This window comes from Haematobia irritans, chromosome 2 (genome assembly GCF_050003625.1).
Source record: "Haematobia irritans isolate KBUSLIRL chromosome 2, ASM5000362v1, whole genome shotgun sequence".
NCBI lineage: Eukaryota > Metazoa > Arthropoda > Insecta > Diptera > Muscidae > Haematobia > Haematobia irritans.
In genome coordinates, this window is record NC_134398.1 from 171385461 (window position 1) to 171408312 (window position 22852).

Genomic DNA, 22852 nt, shown 5'->3' on the forward strand with positions numbered 1-22852 from the left:
CTTGTTTCGTTCGGAAGTTAGCGTGATTTCAACAGACGGACGGACGGACGGACGGACATGCTTAGATCGACTCAAAATTTCACCACGACCCAAAATATATATACTTTATGGGGTCTTAGATCAATATTTCGATGTGGTACAAACGGAGTGACAAAGTTAATATACCCCCATCCTATGATGGAGGGTATAAAAATATTTATTTGGCAAAATATAACAAACTTTTGTATTTAACATCCAAAACATTGAATTCGGATTACATCTTAAGAATTCAGTGACACGGCTGTTGAAATGGTTGACATCCATCCTATGACAAGCCCATGTTAAATTCGTCGTTTCTGCGCGAATTTCCATTTCTGGATCAAAAACGAATATTTTCACTACTTTTTTGGCAACGCTTTTTTGCTGTGTATATATGACTGCGTCTAAAGTTGAGCCTCAATTGGCTAAATTTTCTATGCATAGTAAGAATGTTAATTCTATTCGCGGAGCTAAATTTCACGTAAATTGGCCTACAAATTTAACCTCTGTGATTATATGAGTGTAAATCGTTTTCAACCAAGTTACTTTTACGATACTACCAATTGTACTTTTTGAGCCAAAATTAAAGCAAATCAAGGTAAAACTATGGCTTCTGGAGTCATATAAATGCACTTCGCGCGAAAGGTATTTGTGGAAGTTACATTTAAATCTGAACCGATTTTTTAATAAAATCAAAAAATTTCTATTCCTGCCCAAAATTTAAGTTCATTGGACGAAAACTGCGACCTAGACTTTGATTACAAAAATGTGTTCACAAGCAGACCGACGCACGAACCGACGAAATTGGCTAGACCATCCCTGAGAATTATTTCCCTGTTCAGAGTGTGGCGCAAAATATAAAATTGAGAAATAGAGAAGTTTGCTGGAATTTTTTTTCCAAGGGAGTAGACTTGAAATTCTTATTATGAATGCCAAATTTGGTGGAAATCACCCCCCAAATATATTTTTCGGCCTATTTACACTCATATGACGAGAGAGGCCAAAGTTGTAATCCGATTCACTTGAAATGTTGCACAGAGAGTAGTAATGGCCTCTGTTTTTTGGGATGCGCATGGAATATTTTTTATCGATTATTTTGAGAAGGGAAAAACCATCAACAGTGACTATTATACTGCGTTACTGGAGCGTTTGAAGGTCGAAATCGCGGCATAACGGCCCCATATGAAGAAGAAAAAAGTGTTGTTCCACCAAGACAACGCACCGTGCCACAATTCATTGAGAACGATGGCAAAAATTCATGAATTGGGCTTCGAATTGCTTCCCCACCCACCGTATTCTCCAGATCTGGCCCCCTGCGACTTTTTCTTGTTCTCAGACCTCAAAAGGATGCTCGCAGGGAAAAAATTTGACTGCAATGAAGAGGTGATCGCCGAAACTGAGGCCTATTTTGAGGCAAACCCGAAGGAGTACTACCAAAATGGTATCCAAAAATTGGAAGGTCGTTATAATAGTTGTATCGCTCTTGAAGGGAACTATATTGAATAATAAAAACGAATTTTGACAAAAAAAATGTGTTTTTCTTTGTTAGACCGGGGACTTACTCTTGCCCGATCTAAATTCATATGATCACCGTTATTCAAAACTTCACTTCGATTTAGTTGAATTTTTGTATAAAGAGTACAACTATTATATTAGAAATTGGCTCAGATATAGACAAAGCCCCCACATATATGTTTTTCCATTTGTATAAAAAGGCCGTTGCTTAATATGATTTCGAAAATGAAAGTCAAGTTAAATAAATTCAATAAACATCCAGGTATCTTCCATTATACTATCATATCTATCATCTTAAAATTATTTCCATTAGCGAATGTGTTTGACCTAACTCTAGCGATTGATGAATATGGATATCATTTCGTACCTTTTTTCATATTTATTTTATTTTCCGTAGTGATTTATTAAAAGTTACCTGGCAATTTTATGATTTTTTTCTTCCTCATATTCACCATGTGAATATGTATAAAGCACGTTTTTGAAATGGGAATGAAATCTGATAATTTATGACATTCAATGTCTAAAAGTGCCCATGGCAATCTAATAAAAGGGTTTCTTTTGCGTGTGAATGATTTTTTATCATATCGCACAAATGGAGAATTATTTTATCTCAACATAAATGATTTATGATAAATACAAGAAAGCATAAACCACTCACATGTGCTGGGATATTTCCATTGCCATATGTGATTATATTCTAAGATCTATTTACCCAATACCCATACACATACCACACACTATGTTATGCAGAAATTATAATCAAAATTGCTGAGTTAATCACTCAAGTAATATTTCATGTAAATGAATTAAATTACCAGTAATCATTCATATATTTGAGTGCAACATAATGCAAATGCTAACAGAATAATAAGAGAGAAAGAGAGAGGTAAAGGAAGTAAATGTCCTTAAATATCAACTGTGACCATATACCAACACCATGTACCAAATTTCAGCCGGATCGGATGAAATTTGCTTCTCTTTTAGGCTCCGCAAGCCAAATCTGGGGATCGGTTTATATGGGGGCTATATATAATTATGGACCGATGTGAACCAATTTTTGCATGGTTGTTAGAGCCCATATACCAACACCATGTACCAAATTTCAGCCGGATGGGATGAAATTTGCTTCTCTTTTAGGCTCCGCAAGCCAAATCTGGGGATCGGTTTATATGGGGGCTATATATAATTATGGACCGATGTGGACCAATTTTTGCATGGTTGTTAGAGACCATATACCAACACCATATAATAAATTTCAGCCATATCGGATGAAATATGCTTCTGTTAGAGGCTCCACAAGCCAAATCTGAGGGTCCCTTTATATGATGGCTATACGTAAAAGTGGACCGATACGGTCCCTTTTCAATACGATCCGACCTACATCGATAACAACTACTTGTGCCAAGTTACAAGTCGATAGCTTGTTTCGTTCGGAAGTTAGCGTGATTTCAACAGACGGACGGACGGACGGACGGACATGCTTAGATCGACTCAAAATTTCACCACGACCCAAAATATATATACTTTATGGGGTCTTAGATCAATATTTCGATGTGGTACAAACGGAGTGACAAAGTTAATATACCCCCATCCTATGATGGAGGGTATAAAAATATTTATTTGGCAAAATATAACAAACTTTTGTATTTAACATCCAAAACATTGAATTCGGATTACATCTTAAGAATTCAGTGACACGGCTGTTGAAATGGTTGACATCCATCCTATGACAAGCCCATGTTAAATTCGTCGTTTCTGCGCGAATTTCCATTTCTGGATCAAAAACGAATATTTTCACTACTTTTTTGGCAACGCTTTTTTGCTGTGTATATATGACTGCGTCTAAAGTTGAGCCTCAATTGGCTAAATTTTCTATGCATAGTAAGAATGTTAATTCTATTCGCGGAGCTAAATTTCACGTAAATTGGCCTACAAATTTAACCTCTGTGATTATATGAGTGTAAATCGTTTTCAACCAAGTTACTTTTACGATACTACCAATTGTACTTTTTGAGCCAAAATTAAAGCAAATCAAGGTAAAACTATGGCTTCTGGAGTCATATAAATGCACTTCGCGCGAAAGGTATTTGTGGAAGTTACATTTAAATCTGAACCGATTTTTTAATAAAATCAAAAAATTTCTATTCCTGCCCAAAATTTAAGTTCATTGGACGAAAACTGCGACCTAGACTTTGATTACAAAAATGTGTTCACAAGCAGACCGACGCACGAACCGACGAAATTGGCTAGACCATCCCTGAGAATTATTTCCCTGTTCAGAGTGTGGCGCAAAATATAAAATTGAGAAATAGAGAAGTTTGCTGGAATTTTTTTTCCAAGGGAGTAGACTTGAAATTCTTATTATGAATGCCAAATTTGGTGGAAATCACCCCCCAAATATATTTTTCGGCCTATTTACACTCATATGACGAGAGAGGCCAAAGTTGTAATCCGATTCACTTGAAATGTTGCACAGAGAGTAGTAATGGCCTCTGTTTTTTGGGATGCGCATGGAATATTTTTTATCGATTATTTTGAGAAGGGAAAAACCATCAACAGTGACTATTATACTGCGTTACTGGAGCGTTTGAAGGTCGAAATCGCGGCATAACGGCCCCATATGAAGAAGAAAAAAGTGTTGTTCCACCAAGACAACGCACCGTGCCACAATTCATTGAGAACGATGGCAAAAATTCATGAATTGGGCTTCGAATTGCTTCCCCACCCACCGTATTCTCCAGATCTGGCCCCCTGCGACTTTTTCTTGTTCTCAGACCTCAAAAGGATGCTCGCAGGGAAAAAATTTGACTGCAATGAAGAGGTGATCGCCGAAACTGAGGCCTATTTTGAGGCAAACCCGAAGGAGTACTACCAAAATGGTATCCAAAAATTGGAAGGTCGTTATAATAGTTGTATCGCTCTTGAAGGGAACTATATTGAATAATAAAAACGAATTTTGACAAAAAAAATGTGTTTTTCTTTGTTAGACCGGGGACTTACTCTTGCCCGATCTAAATTCATATGATCACCGTTATTCAAAACTTCACTTCGATTTAGTTGAATTTTTGTATAAAGAGTACAACTATTATATTAGAAATTGGCTCAGATATAGACAAAGCCCCCACATATATGTTTTTCCATTTGTATAAAAAGGCCGTTGCTTAATATGATTTCGAAAATGAAAGTCAAGTTAAATAAATTCAATAAACATCCAGGTATCTTCCATTATACTATCATATCTATCATCTTAAAATTATTTCCATTAGCGAATGTGTTTGACCTAACTCTAGCGATTGATGAATATGGATATCATTTCGTACCTTTTTTCATATTTATTTTATTTTCCGTAGTGATTTATTAAAAGTTACCTGGCAATTTTATGATTTTTTTCTTCCTCATATTCACCATGTGAATATGTATAAAGCACGTTTTTGAAATGGGAATGAAATCTGATAATTTATGACATTCAATGTCTAAAAGTGCCCATGGCAATCTAATAAAAGGGTTTCTTTTGCGTGTGAATGATTTTTTATCATATCGCACAAATGGAGAATTATTTTATCTCAACATAAATGATTTATGATAAATACAAGAAAGCATAAACCACTCACATGTGCTGGGATATTTCCATTGCCATATGTGATTATATTCTAAGATCTATTTACCCAATACCCATACACATACCACACACTATGTTATGCAGAAATTATAATCAAAATTGCTGAGTTAATCACTCAAGTAATATTTCATGTAAATGAATTAAATTACCAGTAATCATTCATATATTTGAGTGCAACATAATGCAAATGCTAACAGAATAATAAGAGAGAAAGAGAGAGGTAAAGGAAGTAAATGTCCTTAAATATCAACTGTGATTCGTACATTTATATATGCAAAGTGTATGAATTCGTACTCTTTTGTCTGAGTATGTCTTGTGTTTATTTCAGTTCATCATTTGAGTGTCTCATTATAAAATGATTAAGTGTGGAACAGAAATGCTGCACACTTTGCCACATGACAAAATGACATATCTAATAAAATATCATTTACTTGTTTAATGTATCCATTCGTTCAGAAAACTTACAGTAACTGAGCACTTTATTTCCATAACAAATAAGAAAACTCCAATGTCGTGTGCGGTTTACATGTCTCACATTGTAGACCAACACTTTCATTGCAATTAAAAATCATTCAAATCTGGCTAGATTTTAGAAAATTCGAGATTTTAAAGAAATCAAAATCAGACTGCCATCCTATATTGCGAAAGATATACATGTATGTGAGCTATATTCAAATTGGAAAATATTCGGAATTTTATACCCCAACAAACAAAGAACTTTCGACTATATGGAGACTCTATCAAAACATGGATCGATTCACACCATATTGGACAAACTTATTTATGAACCCAAAATATCTGCAGATTTTCGGGGATTGGTTTGTATGGCGGCTATATCAAAACTTGGACCGATATAGTACATCTTCGAACCTAATCAGCTTTGCAGACACAAAGATAATCTGAGCAAAATTTCAGCACGATTGCGTCAATAGTGAGGCACTTGACTCAATAATGAAATAATAGAGTCGGAAATCGTTATTTCAATGTGTTATAGACAGAATGACAATGTGTTATAGGTAGAATGACACAAAGTTTTGAAAACATTTTACCAAAAAAAAAAAAAAAAAATATTATTTAAAAAAAAATACTTCTATAGAAAATTTTGTTAAAATTTTATTTCTGTAGAAAATTTTGTCAAAACGTTATGTCTATAGAAAATTTTTTCAAAATTTTATTTCTATAGAACATTTTGTCAAAATTTTATTAGTATAGATAGTTTTTGAAGTTTTGAAAAAAAAAATCTGTAGAAAATTTTGCCCAAATTTTATTTCTATAGAACATTTTGTCAAAATTTTGCTTCTGTATAGAATTTTGTTAAAATTTTAGCCCGTTAGAATATTTTGTCAAAAATTTATTTTAATAGAAAATTTTGTCAACATTTTATTTTTACAGAAAATTATGTCAAAATTTTATTTCTACAGAAAATTTTCTCAAAATATTAATTATTTAGAATATTTTGTCAATATTTTATTTCGACAGAAAATTTTGTCAAAATTTTATTTTTACTGAAAAAAATGTCAAAATTTTATTTATGTAGAAAATTTTGTCAAAACGTTATGTCTTTAGAAAATTTTGTCAAAATTTTATTTCTATAGAAAATTTTGTAAAAAATGTATTTATATAGAAAATGTTGTAACAATTTTATTAGTATAGATAGTTTGTGAAGTTTTGAGAAAAAATCTGTAAAAAATTTCGTAAAAATTTTAGCCCTTTAGAATATTTTGTCAAAAATTTTCTCAAAAATTTATTTTAATAAAAAAATTATGTCAAAATTTTATTTCTATAGAAAATTTTGTCAAAATTTTATTTATATAGAACATTTTGTCAAAATTTTATTTATATAGAACATTTTGTCAAAATTTTGTTAGTATGGATAGTTTGTGAAGTTTTGAGAAAAAATCTGTAGAAAATTTTGTCAAAATTTTATTTTTGTAGAACATTGTGTCAAAATTTTGCTTCTGTATAGAATTTTGTCAAAATTTTAGTCCGTTAGAATATTTTGTCAAAAATTTGTTTTAATAGAAAATCTTGTCAAAATTTTATTTTTACAGAAAATTATGTCCAAATTTTATTTCTATAGAAAATTTTCTCAAAATTTTAATTATTTAGAATATTTTGTCAAAAGTTTATTTTTACTGAAAATAATGTCAAAATTTTATTTATGTAGAAAATTTTGTCAAAACGTTATTTCTATAGACAATTTTGTCAACATTTTATTTTAATAGAAAATTTTGTCAAAAATTTATTTTAATAGAAAATTATGTCAAAATTTTATTTCTACAAACAATGTTGTCAAAATTTTATTTATATAGAAAATTTTGTCAAAATTTTATTTATATAGAACATTTTGTCAAAATTTTATTAGTATAGATAGTGTAAACACCCTGTATTTAGCAAACGATACCACCTGAAGGCCCCCTATAAAATTATTTACTATTTATCTCTTTCTTGTACTAAATATTTCATTTTCCATTTGATTCTTGATTGACATTAAAATGACTTTGATAGTATCGCACTTGGCGCAATAGTTTTGGTTGTACAGTTGAATTCTTGTTCACAGTCAGAGAGTATTGAGCGAGCTTTGAGTATTGAATAAACGAGTCCTAACCTTAAAATTTGAGTTTTACTTTATTTCGAAAAAGGAACAATTATTGCACACTTTTCACAAATCAGAAGTGGGATAATAAAGAAAAACAATCATACTTCTTGTCACATCATATTTTTCTTTATTCTGCGCCGAAAGCAATAAAATGTCCCAGAGCGACAAACCCGACGAAGAGAATTCCAACCTTGGAACACCAAATCAGAATTCAACACTCTTGGGAGCATCAAGTACACCCAATCAAAGAGGAAATAATAACGACGAATCTTCGATATTAGCGATACTGCTTCAACAAAATCAAATGCTTATAAATGCCTTGCGATCAGAGAGAACTTCGTACCACGTGATGCCCGATCTTAACAATACTATCAAAAAGTTTAATGGGAAGAGGTTGCCAACAGAGGCAAAGGATTGGCTCGCGTCCATTAATGGAATTGGTAATATGAATAACTGGCCCGATTCTTTTCGTTTACAGTGTGCCCGAGCAAATTTAGAAGGAGCAGCTCTAAACTGGTATTGTGCAGCAGAATTCAGAAGTTGGAGAGATTTTGAAGATGAATTCAAAGAAACATTTATTGGTCAACAGTCTACAGCTGAGCTCTGGGAGAAAATGGCAGGAAAGCATCAGGGAGACCAAGAGGATATAAGCGATTACTTCTTTGAAAAACTCCGTCTCACGCAACAACTTGGTTTAGAATTTGATGATGCCCGAAAATTCATAATAAAAGGTATAAAATCGATTGAGCTCAGAAAATTCCTTTTACAGAGACAACACATTACATTCAATGATATTATTTCCAATATTCACGATTATATTGATGCTGGTTGCGCTGAAGGGGATGTCGTAACAGTTAAATCACAAGCACAACGACTTTTCAACAAAGACAAGTCCAACAGTGCACAAATTTGCAGTAAATGCGGCAAACCGGGACATTTTGCTCGTTTCTGTATAACCGAAACGTCTCAGCTTAAATGTTTCCGATGCGAAGGAGTTGGCCATGTCAAAAGGTTCTGCACCGCGCCCATAAAATGTTTGCAATGTCATAAAGAGGGTCATACTCAGAATAAATGTCCAGAAAAAGTAAGAGCAAACGCACCTCAAACTTCAAATTACGCCCGCAACAGAAATCAAACAACGATTGCCACCACCACCACCACCGCCGACAATAATATTCACAACAGCACCAATAGTAAGTATTTCCAAGAAGTCTACGTAAATGGAAAAATTGTCAAAGCTTATATCGACCCAGGCAGCGCTGTTAATATGATGTCTGAGCACACAGCAAAAGATCTAGGTATTAATTTCAGTACACCAAATACAACACTTCGCATTCAAGGATTTGGACATGGATCTGTAGTTCCCATTGGTATTTTTGAAGCGAGCTTAAAAGTAGACCAAGCTGCTGCCGACGTTGAAATATATATAGTCAAAGACACAGAATTGTCCATTACGCTGTTGGTTGGTCAGCCTTTCACCTTTCAAATAGTACATTACTATGGTAAGACGAGGAAAAACATTACGTTTCTTTGAAGAACATTCTGTCGAAGAATCAGACGATTGCCTGCAAAATATGGAAGTACCCACATTGCCAAAAACGAACATCAAATTATGGGTCAAAGAGGCAACAGTTATTCCTCCAAATTATGTTGGAATTATATCTACATATTGCGATTCTTCTGAAAATGTTGATTTATTTATAGAAAACACCCAGAACAGATTTGGAGCACTAATTCCAAATTGTATTGTAACAAACTGTACTGGAGAGTGCTGTATTCCTGTTTTAAACATCACATCGACTGACATAAAATTTGAGAAAGACGAAAAAATTGCATGTGCAAAAATATGTTTGGAGAATAAATGTGATAACGAAATGGAAAATAACAACAACGTTACCATGCAGTGCGGCTTACTTGCAGCAGTAGACAACTTTGATTTTGATTCAGTTCAAATAGGCGATGATGTTAGCGAAGAAGGAGTAAAGAAACTAAAGAGCATAATTTTAGATAATTTATCTTGTTTCTCTTATGAGTTGAGTGATTTGGGAACAACAAAAGATGTTGAGTTTAAAATAGAATTGACTAGTGATGAACCCGTTACTTTCCGTCCATATCGATTGAGTGTTTCAGAAAGAGAGTATGTGAGAAATGAGATTGAGATAATGAAGAGAGCGGGTATTATCTGTGATTCTGATTCAAACTATGCGAGCCCAATTTTACTAGTTAAAAAGAGAAACGGAGAGAGAAGAATATGCATCGATTATAGAGCGTTAAATAAAATAACAAAAAGAATGCAATATCCACTGCCGTTAATACATGATAATATTGACAGACTAAGAAATAAACAAATATTCACTGCACTTGATATGAAAAGTGGATACCATCAAATACCAGTGAGCAAAGAATCAAGACATTTAACAGCTTTTGTCACCCCCGATGGACACTTTGAGTATTTGCGTATGCCGTTTGGAGTAAGCAATGGACCAGCTGTGTTCCAGCAATTAATAAACAAAGTACTTGGTCCGCTACGTTTTACGATCGCCTTAGCATACTTTGACGATATTCTTTTGCCAGCTGATACAGAAGAAGAGGGGTTAGAAAATTTGCGAATTGTTATGAATGTACTAAGTAAAGCAAATTTAAAGCTTAATCTTTCCAAATGTAAATTTCTTTACAGGAGTATAGAATATCTTGGTTTTGAGATAGAGTGTGGAGTATTACGGCCAGCTGAAAGTAAAATAGAGAGCGTAGTGAAATTTCCAACACCAACTGATGTTCATCGTGTGAGACAATTCATCGGACTTGCTAGCTACTTTCGGCAGTTTGTTTACAATTTCGGTGTAATAGCTCAGCCACTAACAAAGTTGACACGAAAGAATAGCGAATGGCAATGGACAGATAAAGAAGAAAAAGCATTCCAATTGATTAAAGAGAAGCTCATAACTCGACCTGTATTGTGCATGTACTCCCCACATGCGAGGACGGAGGTGCATACCGACGCTTGTCAATTGGGGTTTGGAGGTATTTTGATGCAAGAGCAATTAGATAAAAAATTGCATCCCGTTGCGTACGTAAGTAAACAAACAACTCCTGAGGAAAGTCGTTATCACTCAACAGAGCTGGAGACACTTGCTGTCGTATGGGCATTGCAAAAGTTACGAGTGTATTTAGTTGGTATTAAATTTGTTGTCGTCACGGACTGTAACGCTGTGAGAAGTACATTCTCGAAAAAAGATTTAATACCTCGAATTGGTCGCTGGTGGTTGCAGCTAATGGAATTCGAATTTGAAATAGTACATCGAGCTGGAAGTAAAATGCAACATGTAGACACCCTAAGCCGTAATGCTGTAGGAAATTCTGGAGAAGTTGGGACTGTGGCAGATGTAGTTTCTTTGTATACAAATTTGAATGAAAATGAGTGGCTTTCTTTATTACAGAAAACGGATCCGAATGTTATTGAAATTATGAAGTCTCTTCACAAAACAGCTGATTTGGATGACTACGACAAACACATTAAACAACAATATGTACTTAAAAGGAACGTTGTTTTTAGAAAAGTTGGTGATGATGAAAAATTTTATGTTCCACGCCAGGCTAGATGGAAAATTGTGAGAAATTATCATGACCAATTTGCGCATGTTGGTGTAGATAAGACTGTGGCAAAAATTAGAGAAAACTACTGGTTTCCAAGAATGAAAAACTATGTCAAAAACTATATCGGAGCTTGTTTTGAGTGTTTGTATCATAAACAACCCGGAGGTAAGAGACCAGGTATGTTACACCCCATCGATAAAATTGGTGTGCCCTTCCACACTGTACATTTAGATCATTTGGGCCCTTTCGTAAAAAGTTCAAAAGGCAACTCCTATATACTGGCGGCTATTGATGGTTTTACAAAATTTTGTATTTTAAAAGCAGTTCGCAATACCAAATCAACAACCACAGTTCGTGTAGTGGAAGAAATGGTCTCGTTGTTTGGCCTTCCAAATAGGTTCATAACGGATTTAGGAACCTCTTTTACTGGTGCACCCTTTGTTAATATTTGTAAAGCTCACAACATTATCCATATAAAGAATGCTACGGCTACTCCAAGAGCAAATGGGCAGCTTGAAAGACTTAATAGAAGCATTACACCTATGATTGCTACAATGAGCAAAACACCAGATAATCGAGATTGGGACTGTTTCGTAGGCATTGCCCAATATAGTTTAAACAATACATATCACCGAACTTTAAAAAGTACTCCCTTCCGAATTCTTCTAAATTACACACCCAAAAACTTGTCAAGTGATGTACTTGAAGATGCCGTTAGACAGCAACAACAGGAGGATATTGAGACAATACGAAACCAAGCATTGGAAAACATCGTCAAAGAGCAAAGCAAACAGAGGCAAGCATACAATAAGGCTAGAAGTGAGGCAACTTCGTACCAACCCGGAGATCATGTAATGGTAAAAAGAACAACACTGCCAGGGGTCGGAGAATCATACAAGTTGCTTCCACACTACAAAGATCCATTTATGATCACTGAAGTTCTACTTAATGACCGCTACAGAGTGTCTGATATCCCCGGTCTACAGAGAACTCAAAAGAAATATGAATCTGTAGCAGCCGTAGATCAATTGAAACGTATACTGACATTAAATGATGAAGTTTCTGATGGTATTGTGGATGAACAATCGGATAGTGATTCTTCCTGTGTTTTAAGACGAAGCAAGCGCATACAACAAAAATCAAAACAACATAAATAAATCGAGGACGATTGATAGGTGGAGGATGGCCGAATGTAAACACCCTGTATTTAGCAAACGATACCACCTGAAGGCCCCCTATAAAATTATTTACTATTTATCTCTTTCTTGTACTAAATATTTCATTTTCCATTTGATTCTTGATTGACATTAAAATGACTTTGATAGTATCGCACTTGGCGCAATAGTTTTGGTTGTACAGTTGAATTCTTGTTCACAGTCAGAGAGTATTGAGCGAGCTTTGAGTATTGAATAAACGAGTCCTAACCTTAAAATTTGAGTTTTACTTTATTTCGAAAAAGGAACAATTATTGCACACTTTCTACAATAGTTTGTGAAGTTTTGAAAAAATATCTGTAGCAAATTTTGTCAACATTTTATTTCTATAGAACATTTTGTCAAAATTTTGCTTCTGTATAGAATTTTTGTCAAAATTTTAGTCCGTTAGAATATTTTGTCAAAAATTTATTTTAATAGACAATTTTGTCAAAATTTTATTTTTACAGAAAATTGTGTCAAAATTTTATTTTTATAGAAAATTTTCTCAAAATTTTAATTATTTAGAATATTTTGTCAAAATTTTATTTCGACAGAAAATTTTGTCAAAATTTTATTTTTACTGAAAATTATGTCAAAACTTTTTTTATGTGGAAAATTTTGTCAAAACGTTATTTCTATAGAAAATTTTGTAAAAATGTTATTTCTATAGAAAATTTTGTCAAAATTTAATTTATATAGAAAATGTTGTAACAATTTTATTAGCATAGATAGTTTGTGAAGTTTTGAGAAAAAATCTGTAAAAAATTTTGTAAAAATTTTAGCCCTTTAGAATATTTTGTCAAAAATTTTCTCAAAAATTTATTTTAATAAAAAAATTATGTCAAAATTTTATATCTATAGAAAATTTTGTCAAAATCTTATTTATATAGAACATTTTGTCAAAATTTTATTTATATAGAACATTTTGTCAAAATTTTATTTATATAGAACATTTTGTCAAAATTTTATTAGTATAGATAGTTTGTGAAGTTTTGAAAAAATATCTGTAGCAAATTTTGTCAACATTTTATTTCTTTGTTGTTATTTTTTATTGCAGCTTAAAACCATACATTGACTAAGCTACAAGTGTAGCTTAACCAACAGAGGTTTAGCTACACTTGTAGCTTAGTCAATGTATGGTTTTAAGCTGCAATAAAAAATAACAACAAAGCTTAAAGAACAAAACCAACAATAACAAAACAAAACAAATGGAACATTTTATTTCTATAGAACATTTTGTCAAAATTTTGCTTCTGTATGGAATTTTGTCAAAATTTTAGTCCGTTAGAATATTTTGTCAAAAATTTATTTTAATAGAAAATTTTTTCAAAATTTTATTTTTACAGAAAATTGTGTCAAAATTTTATTTTTATGGAAAATTTTCTCAAAATTTTAATTATTTAGAATATTTTGTCAAAATTTTATTTCGACAGAAAATTTTGTCAAAATTTTATTTTTACTGAAAATTATGTCAAAACTGTTTTTATGTAGAAAATGTTGTCAAAACGTTATTTCTATAGAAAATTTTGTAAAAATGTTATTTCTATAGAAAATTTTGTCAAAACTTAATTCTATCGAAAATTGTGTCAAAATTTTATTTATATAGAAAATTTTGTCAAAATTTTTTTTAGTACAGATAGTTTGTGAAGTTTTGAGAAAAAATCTGTAGAAAATTTTGTCAAAATTTTATTTCTATAGAACATTTTGTCAAAATTTTGTTTCTGTATAGAATTTTGTCCAAATTTTAGTCTGTTAGAATATTTTGTCAAAAATTTATTTTAATAGAAACTTTTGTCAAAATTTTATTTTTACAGAAAATTATGTAAAAATTTTATATCTATAGAAATTTTTCTCAAAATTTTAATTATTTAGAATATTTTGTCAAAATTTTATTTCGACAGAAAATTTTGTCAAAATGTTATTTATATAGAAAATGTTGTCAAAATTTTATTTCGACAGAAAATTTTGTCAAAATTTTATTTCTTTTCGTCAAAATTTTATTTTTTAAGTTGTCAACATTTTATTTCTACAGAAAATTTTGTCAAAATTTTATTTCTATAGAAAATTTTGTCAAAATTTTATTTCGATAAAAAATTTTATTTCTGTAAAAAGTTTTGTAAAAATTTTATTTCTATGTGTTTTTTTTTTCTTTCTACACTCAGAGAAGGAATATGATCACCCCAAACATGTTACTTTTTCACAAAAATATTCTTCTCTTGTTAAACATAACATGCTTGCCCAGATCACATACATAATTTTCCAGAACATAACACGGTTGTGAAAAACCATGAAAAAATACCATGGTGCTCTAGCAACATTCTTGGGGAATAATTTAGGGTGGATGCAGAAAATGGTATACCCATTTGTTTTTCGATAGCAAATTTTTTCGTTTTTTTTTTTCGACGAGGCTAAAATTTTACCACATTCATTTTACTAGTGTTGGCCATCCACGCATCTATGAGCGAAAAATAAGAAACCCATAATTTCAGATATATTTGCGAATTTATTAAAAAACTCATTAAGCACAAGTTCATAAAATGTGAAGGTAATGTGGTATACCATAATGTAGATTTGTTTTGCAAAAAAATAAATGCAACATATATATCGCAATTGCATACATTTTATGCTTATTTTGTACTCGTCAGTTACTTAAATCTGAAAATTAATAAATTGAAAATATGCCTTCACACAAATGATTAAGAACCACAAAAAAAAACATTCGAGCACAGGTAAATGTGATTTTTTTCACCTGGCACAAAGAAAGAATTACAAATATCAAACTGATCTTTGATTGCTTCATTCTCTGACAGCCACAATCTATTCAGCTTGATTTAGTTGTTCGTATGTTGATAGATAGAGAAAAAGCTAATATACCACATTACCAGGCTGTACCAAACTTGCTGCACTTACTCTATAAGTTCCTCTTAGTTGGAGAGGAATATTTTGCAAAATCTACCAATTTACAGAACAGTAAAAGTCTACCACGTTTTATAGAATTCTCCCAACTGTAGCAACTATGAAGAAAAAGCTCGGTAATAGTAAGAGACCCGATTTGCGTATGCAGGAACAATATTCTGGTTGACACATTTTTATGTAGATCAACGAATAAAAAATAAAGTTTGTTATATTTATGTTGGATAGAATATTTAATTTTGATATTTACTTTGTTTTTGCCTCACTTTGTCTTTAAACTTAAATTTTTGTATCAAACTTTATAATATTTACATCGACTACTGCTCACCATCTGAGCAATTACATTTTACCATCAACCGTACAACCAAGGCCAAAGTTCTGTTATTGAAGATGATAAGTGAGAAAACTTTGTAGAACCACATTGGTCACTTACTTGTATGTTACAGCAATTCCCTTGAATATTTAGGCTTAAACCCCAGTGAAGTATTGATTTTGAAAGTGTGTGTAACACACTATTACTTTTACGTAGCTTAGTTAACAGTAAAGGAATTTGTTTCTCTGACCAAACTACTATAAATCATAGCCAAAGGCTATTTCCTTAAATGCCAAAAAAGTTATTTTTTTTTGTGTTTCTATTCGCAATGGTATGTAACGGCATAAACGAATATTTCCTATTGAAGGGCTGTGAAAATTCTACGATTATATAAGAAGAAAACAAAATTGTTATTCTCTGTTTTTTATATAATATAAAATTTTTTACATTTTTTAAATCAAAATTAAATTTAAATGCACGTCTTATTTTTAAAATCAGTTGAGTGAGATTTTGTTATATTTTCACAGATATAAATACATTTATTTAATTAAGTGGAATATGTGGGTTTACAATATAGAAGACATCACCAATCTTTACATTTGTCTTATGTTACTAGCCTCCAATTTTCTTAAACTACCGCATGGCCTATATCTGTGACGAAGTATTCTTCTTTATGGGTGTTGTATTAAAACTGCAAAAAAGTATGCATTAACGATTCCCATCTGAAAACGAAACATTTGATTGGTTTTTCAATAATTTGTAATTTTCGTTTGAATGGTCCAAACACAATGAAAAATTTACACAATCAGCTAAGTGCTTTTTACGAAAATGACATTTATTGTATTTTCACAAAATTACACAAAGTGGGCGGATTTCGAAGCGCAAACAAAAAAATAAAACGAATTACTGTCATAACAACCCACCTGTTGGACAATAATCGTGGTGGATTCTAATGAAAGGACATGAGCATAATGAAATCAATATTTTGGTCATACTAACATTTTAAACAATGAGCCTTAATGTGGGTGTGTTTTTCTTCGTTTTCATTTCGTCGTTTGTTCATACAAGTGTTGCCTTTAATGGCCACTTTATCCGCTCAAGTGGCACCAATTGAATAAAAACTGCCAAGTGTGAACGATTGTACACCACTCGAATGTTGAATGAGTGAATGTGAAAATATGTTGCTTTATATGAAGCTGTAGCTGCTGCTGCTTCCACAACTGTCTTCGATATGAAGCAATGTAGGTACACTGCAGCGTATACTTAATATTCATATTGCACATTAAGTAGACGTCAAAGTGTTTTTGTGGCCATTACATTGAGCATTCATTCCATGCAGCCATCACCATTGCCATCATCATCAACATACACACACACAAACATACATTCATTTACTCAATCCTTGTCGTCATCGAATTGAACATATTTTCACTTAAATTGAAAAACAAAACTGTTTTGGAATTACACCAGGCAACAATCGAATCAAACACAACAAACAAAGGCAATACACTTAAAAAACAACTAAAGCCGTTGGGAAGATTTTGCAGATTTTTTATAGGAAATTTCTCAAAATTTCATTTCTATAGGAAATTTTTTCAAAATTTCATTTCTACAGATTTTTTTTTTAATTTCATATCTATACGATTTATTTCAAAATTTCATTTCTAGAGGAAATTTTTTTGCAATACCATTCTTATACGAAAATTTTGCAAAATTTCTTTTTTGTAAAACATCTATGGGAAATTTTGTTAAAATTTCATTTTTATGGGAAATTATGACCAATTTCATTTCTATATGAAATTTTGTCAAAATTTCATTTCTATATGAAATTTTCTCAAAATTTCATTTCTATAGGAAATTTTGTCAAAATTTCATTTCTATAGGAAATTTTGGCAAAACTTCACTTCTATAGGAAAATTTTCAAACTTTCATTTCTGTAGGAAATTTTGTCAAAATTTAATTTTTATAGGAGATTTTGTCAACATTTAATTTCTATAGGAGATTCTGTAAAAATTTCGTTTCCTTCAAAATTTCGTTTCCATAAAATTTTGTCAAAAATTCATTTCTATAGGAAATTTTGTCAAAATTTTATTTCTTTAGGATATTTTCGCAAATTTTTTTTCCTATAAAAATTTTTTTCAATTTTTATAGATGGTTGGTATACCACCATAAAATGGTGACGGGGTATAATAAGTTTGTCATTCCATTTGTAACACATCGAAATATCGATTTCCGACTATATAAAGTATATATATTCTTGATCAGGGAGAAATTCTAAGACGATATAAGCATGTCCGTCTGTCTGTCTGTCTGTTGTAATCACGCTACAGCTTTCAATAATGGCGCTATTGTCCCGAAATTTGGCACAGATTAGTTTTTTGTTTGCAGGCAGGTCAAGTTCGAAGATGGGTTATATCGGTCCAAGTTTTGATATAGTCCCAATATAAACCGACCTCACGATTTGGGGTCTTGGGCCTATAAAAACCGTAGTTTTTATCAGATTTGCCTGAAATTGGAAATCTAGAGGAATTTTGGGACCATAAAGAGGTGTGTCGAAAATGGTCCGCATCGGTCCATGTTTTAGTATAGCCCCCATATAGACCGATCTCCCGATTTTGCTTCATTGGCGTCTAGAAGCAGTATTTTCTATCCGATTTGTCTGACATTGAAAATCTAGAGGTATTTTAGGACCATAAGGAGGTGTTCCGAAAATGGTCCGCATCGGTCCATGTTTTGATATAGCCCCCATATAGACCGATCTCCCGATTTTGCTTCTTGGGCGTCTAGAAACTGTATTTACCATCCGATTTGCCTGAAATTGGAAATCTAGAGGTATTGTGGGACTATAAAGAGGTGTGTCGAAAATGGTCCATATCGGTTCATGCTTTGGTATATCCCCCATATAGACCGATCTCCTGATTTTGCTTCTTACGCGTCTAGAAACAGTATTTTCTATCCGATTTGTATGAAATTGATAATCTAAAGGTATTTTGGAACCATAAAGAGGTGTGCCGAAAATGGTCCGCATCGGTCCATGTTTTGATATAGCCCCCATATAAACCAACCTCCCGATTTTGAGTCTTGGGCCTATAAAAACCGTAGTTTTTTCGAATTTGCCTGAAATTGGAAATATAGAGATATTTGAGGACCATAAAAAGGTGTGCCGAAAATGGTGCTTATCGGTCCATGTTTTGGTATAGCCCCCATATAGACCGATATCCCGATTTTGCTTTTAGGGCTTCTAGAAACTATATTTACCATCCGATTTGCCTGAAATTGGAAATCTAGAGGTATTTGAGGACCATAAAAAGGTGTGCCGAAAATGGTGCTCATCGATCCATGTCTTGATATAGCCCCCATAGAGACTGATTACCCGATTTTGCTTCTTGGGCTTCTAGAAACTATATTTTCTATCCGATTTTCCTGAAATTGAAAATCTAGAGTTCTTTTGGGACCATAAAAAAGTGTGCCGAAAATGGTGCCCATCGGTCCATTTTTTGGTATAGCCCCCATATAGACCGATCTCCCATTTTGCTTCTTGGGCTTCTAGAAACTATATTTACCATCCGCTTTGCCTGAAATTCTTGAGCTACAATAAACTGTATTTATTATATGATTTGCCTGAAATTCGAAATCTAGAGGTATTTTTAGGCCACAAATAAGAGTGCCGAAATTGAGGTATATCGGTCCATTTTTTGGTATAACCCCCATATAGACTGAACTCTCGATTTTTACTTCTTGGGCGTCTAGAGACTATATTTTCTGGCCGATTTGTTTGAAATTTAAAATCTGGAGGTATTTTAAGATCACACATATATGAGTAGTAAATGGTGCCTATCGGTCCATGTTTTGGTATAGCCCCCATATACACCGATCTCCCGGCTTTATTTCTTGGGCTTCTAGAATATGTAGTTTTTATCCGATTTGCTAAAAATTAGTAATCTATAATACAATTTTAGAAATTTAATTAACGAAATTTCTTTTTCTTATAAAGTGTTTTCGTTTATTCAACGATTGTCTCTAAAATTTGTGTCAAAAAAAAACGTTTCTCAAAAAAGAAAACACTTCTTTCAGGGTATAGCAGGCGCAGTTCCAGATTTTACTCATCGTATTTAAATAAATGCGGAAAAATCTGCAGATTTAAGATTTTAAATCAAGGCGTAATTTCAACATATACACGATATGTTTATATGTTCTCTAAAACTCAAACAAAATTGGTTCTCATAAATCCAGAATCTTATCTGGTCTTCATAGGTAGAATCTTTAAAGTTTGTCTTCGGGAGCTGGCTCGTTTGGGAGAAGATTTGTCATCAAACCTTCTACAATTCTATATATTACCAAGTAACCCAATACGACGAAGAGTTCTCATAGTAAACTATTATATTTGATTCGTGGTGGTGGGTATTTAAAATTCGGCCCGGCCGAATTTACTGTTTTATATACTTTTTTTTTTTTTTGTCAAAATTTACTTTGTACAGGAAATTTTTTCAATATTTGGTTTCTTTAAGAAATTTTATTAAAACTCTATTTCTATAATTTTGTCAAAACAATTGTTTATACGAAATTTTGTTAAAATGTTATTACAATAGGAAATTTTGTCAAAATTTACTTCCTATAGGAAATTTTGTCTACACTTGATTTCATAGCAAATTTCGTCAAAATTTCATTCCTATAGGAAAATTTTTGCAACATTTAATTTCTATAGCAGATTTTGTAAAAATGTCGTTTCCATCAAAATTTGTCAAAATTTCGTTTCCATACATTTTTGTGGAAATTTCGTTTCCACAAAATTTTGTCAAAACTTCATTTCTATAGGAAATTTTGTCAAAATTTCATTTCTATAGGAAATTTTCGCAAAATTTTATTCCTATAAAAAATTTTGTCAAAATTTAATTTTTTTTCAAAATTTCATTTGTATGGGCAATTTTGTCAAAATTTAATTTCCGTAGGAAATTTTGTCTATGCTTGATTTCCTTAAGAAATTTTGTTAAAGTTTCATTTCTATAGGAAATTTTGTTAAAATTTCATTTCTAGAGGAACTTTCCTTAAAATTTTGTTTCTAGAGAAAATTTCAAAAACATGAGAATGGCGAGTTATAAGAAATTGGATTGTTAAAATAAAAACATATTTTTAGGGACATTTGTTGAGGTGATCTTAAAGTTTTGCCTTTAAACATAGGACACATGTGTCGTATAAGTATTGTACAAATGGTATGCGTATGCATCGTTCATACGTCACCCTGCCTTTTTCTTATTATACCCACCACCATAGAATGGTGACGAGGTGACGAGTCTGTTTCCGACTATATAAAGTATATATATTCTTGATCAGGGAGAAATTCTAAGCCGGTATAAGCATGTCCGTCTGTCTGTTGTAAACACGCTACACTCTTAAATAATGGAACTATCGTCCTGAAATTTGGCACAGAATCGTCTTTTGTCTGCACGCAGGCCAAGTTCGAAGATGGGCTATATCGGTCCAGGTTTTTATATAGCTCCCATATAAACGGATCACCCGATTTGAGGTCTTGAGCTAATAGAATCCGTAATTTTCATCCAATTTGCATGAAACCAGAAATCTAGCGGTATTCTAGAACCGTAAAGAGGTGTGCCGAAAATGGTGAGTATCGGTCGATGTCCCAATATAGACCGATCACCCGATTTTACTGCGTGGGCTTCTAGAATCCGTAGGTTTTATCCAATTTGCCTGAAATTGGAAACCTAGAGGTATTCTACGACCATAAAGAGGTGTGCCGAAAATGGTGAGTACGGGCCCACATTTTGATATAGCCCCATATAGACCGATCTCCCAATTTTACTTCTTGGGCTTCTAGAATGGGCTTGGAAATCTAGAGGTATTCTTGGTGCAAAATAGGTTTGCCGAATATATTGTGTATCGGGACAGTTTTTATATAGACCCCTTACAAACCGGCCCTCTGTTTTGGCGTCTAGTTTCTAGAACTACAATAAGATGTGCTGAATATTGTGTGTATCCATGTTTTCGGCGTAGCCCCGATTTAACTCCTGGGGTTTTTGCCACAAATTGAAAATATACCGGCATTTTAGACCCACAAAAAAGTGTATATGATTTAGTTTTTATCGGTCCACTTGGTAAGGCCTCCATATAGAGCGATTTCAGATCTTGAGATCTTCTCAGTACAGAACTGCAATGATCATGAAAATTGCTTGAAACTGAAAGTAAAATTTCCAGATTTTACTTCATTTAAATATCATTTAAAAAAATTTCGGTAAAAATCAAGGCCTTCGTCATTTTTTTGCACATTTACAAGAGATGTTTATGATTCCCCTAAAACTCAAACAAAAAATGGTTCTTATAGATCCAGAATCTGATCTAGTCTTCATGGGTAAAGTCTTCAAATTTAGCTTCGGGAAGCGTACTGGTTGAACTGATCTGCTTTGGAAAATATCTGTCATCACACCCCCCTTAAGTTTTCAAAGGAAACTAGTATATTTTATTCATGGTGATGGGTACTTAAGATTCGGCCCGGCCGAACTTACTGATGTATATACGAGTACTTGTTTTAAATTGGCAAAGTGGTCACTATTTGCCAAAATTTTATTCATATGGAAAATTGTCTCAAAATTTTATTTCTATAGAAAATTTTTTCAAAATGTTATTTCTATTGAAAATTTTCTCAATATGTTATTTCTATAGAAAATTTTGTCAAAATTCTATTTCCAGAGAAAATTTCATCAAAATTTTATTTCTATAGGAAATTTTGTCAAAATCTCATATCTATAGGAAATTTTTGCAATATTTAATTTGTATGAGAAACTTTTGTCAAAATTTTATTTCCATAGAAAATTTTGTCTAAAATTTTTTTTCCCCATAATAAATATTCGCAAAATTTCATTCCTTTAGGAAATTTTTGTCAAAATTTAATTTCAATGGGAATGTTTGTTTGTTTTTTTTTTTCATCCTATTGGAAATTTTTGCAAAACGTTTTTTTCGAAATTTTATTTCAATTGCAAATTTTTGTCAAAATTTAACTTCAATGGGAAATTGCGTTTGTTTTCTTAAGTGTACATACATACTTACATCCACATCGCTTTAACTATAATCCA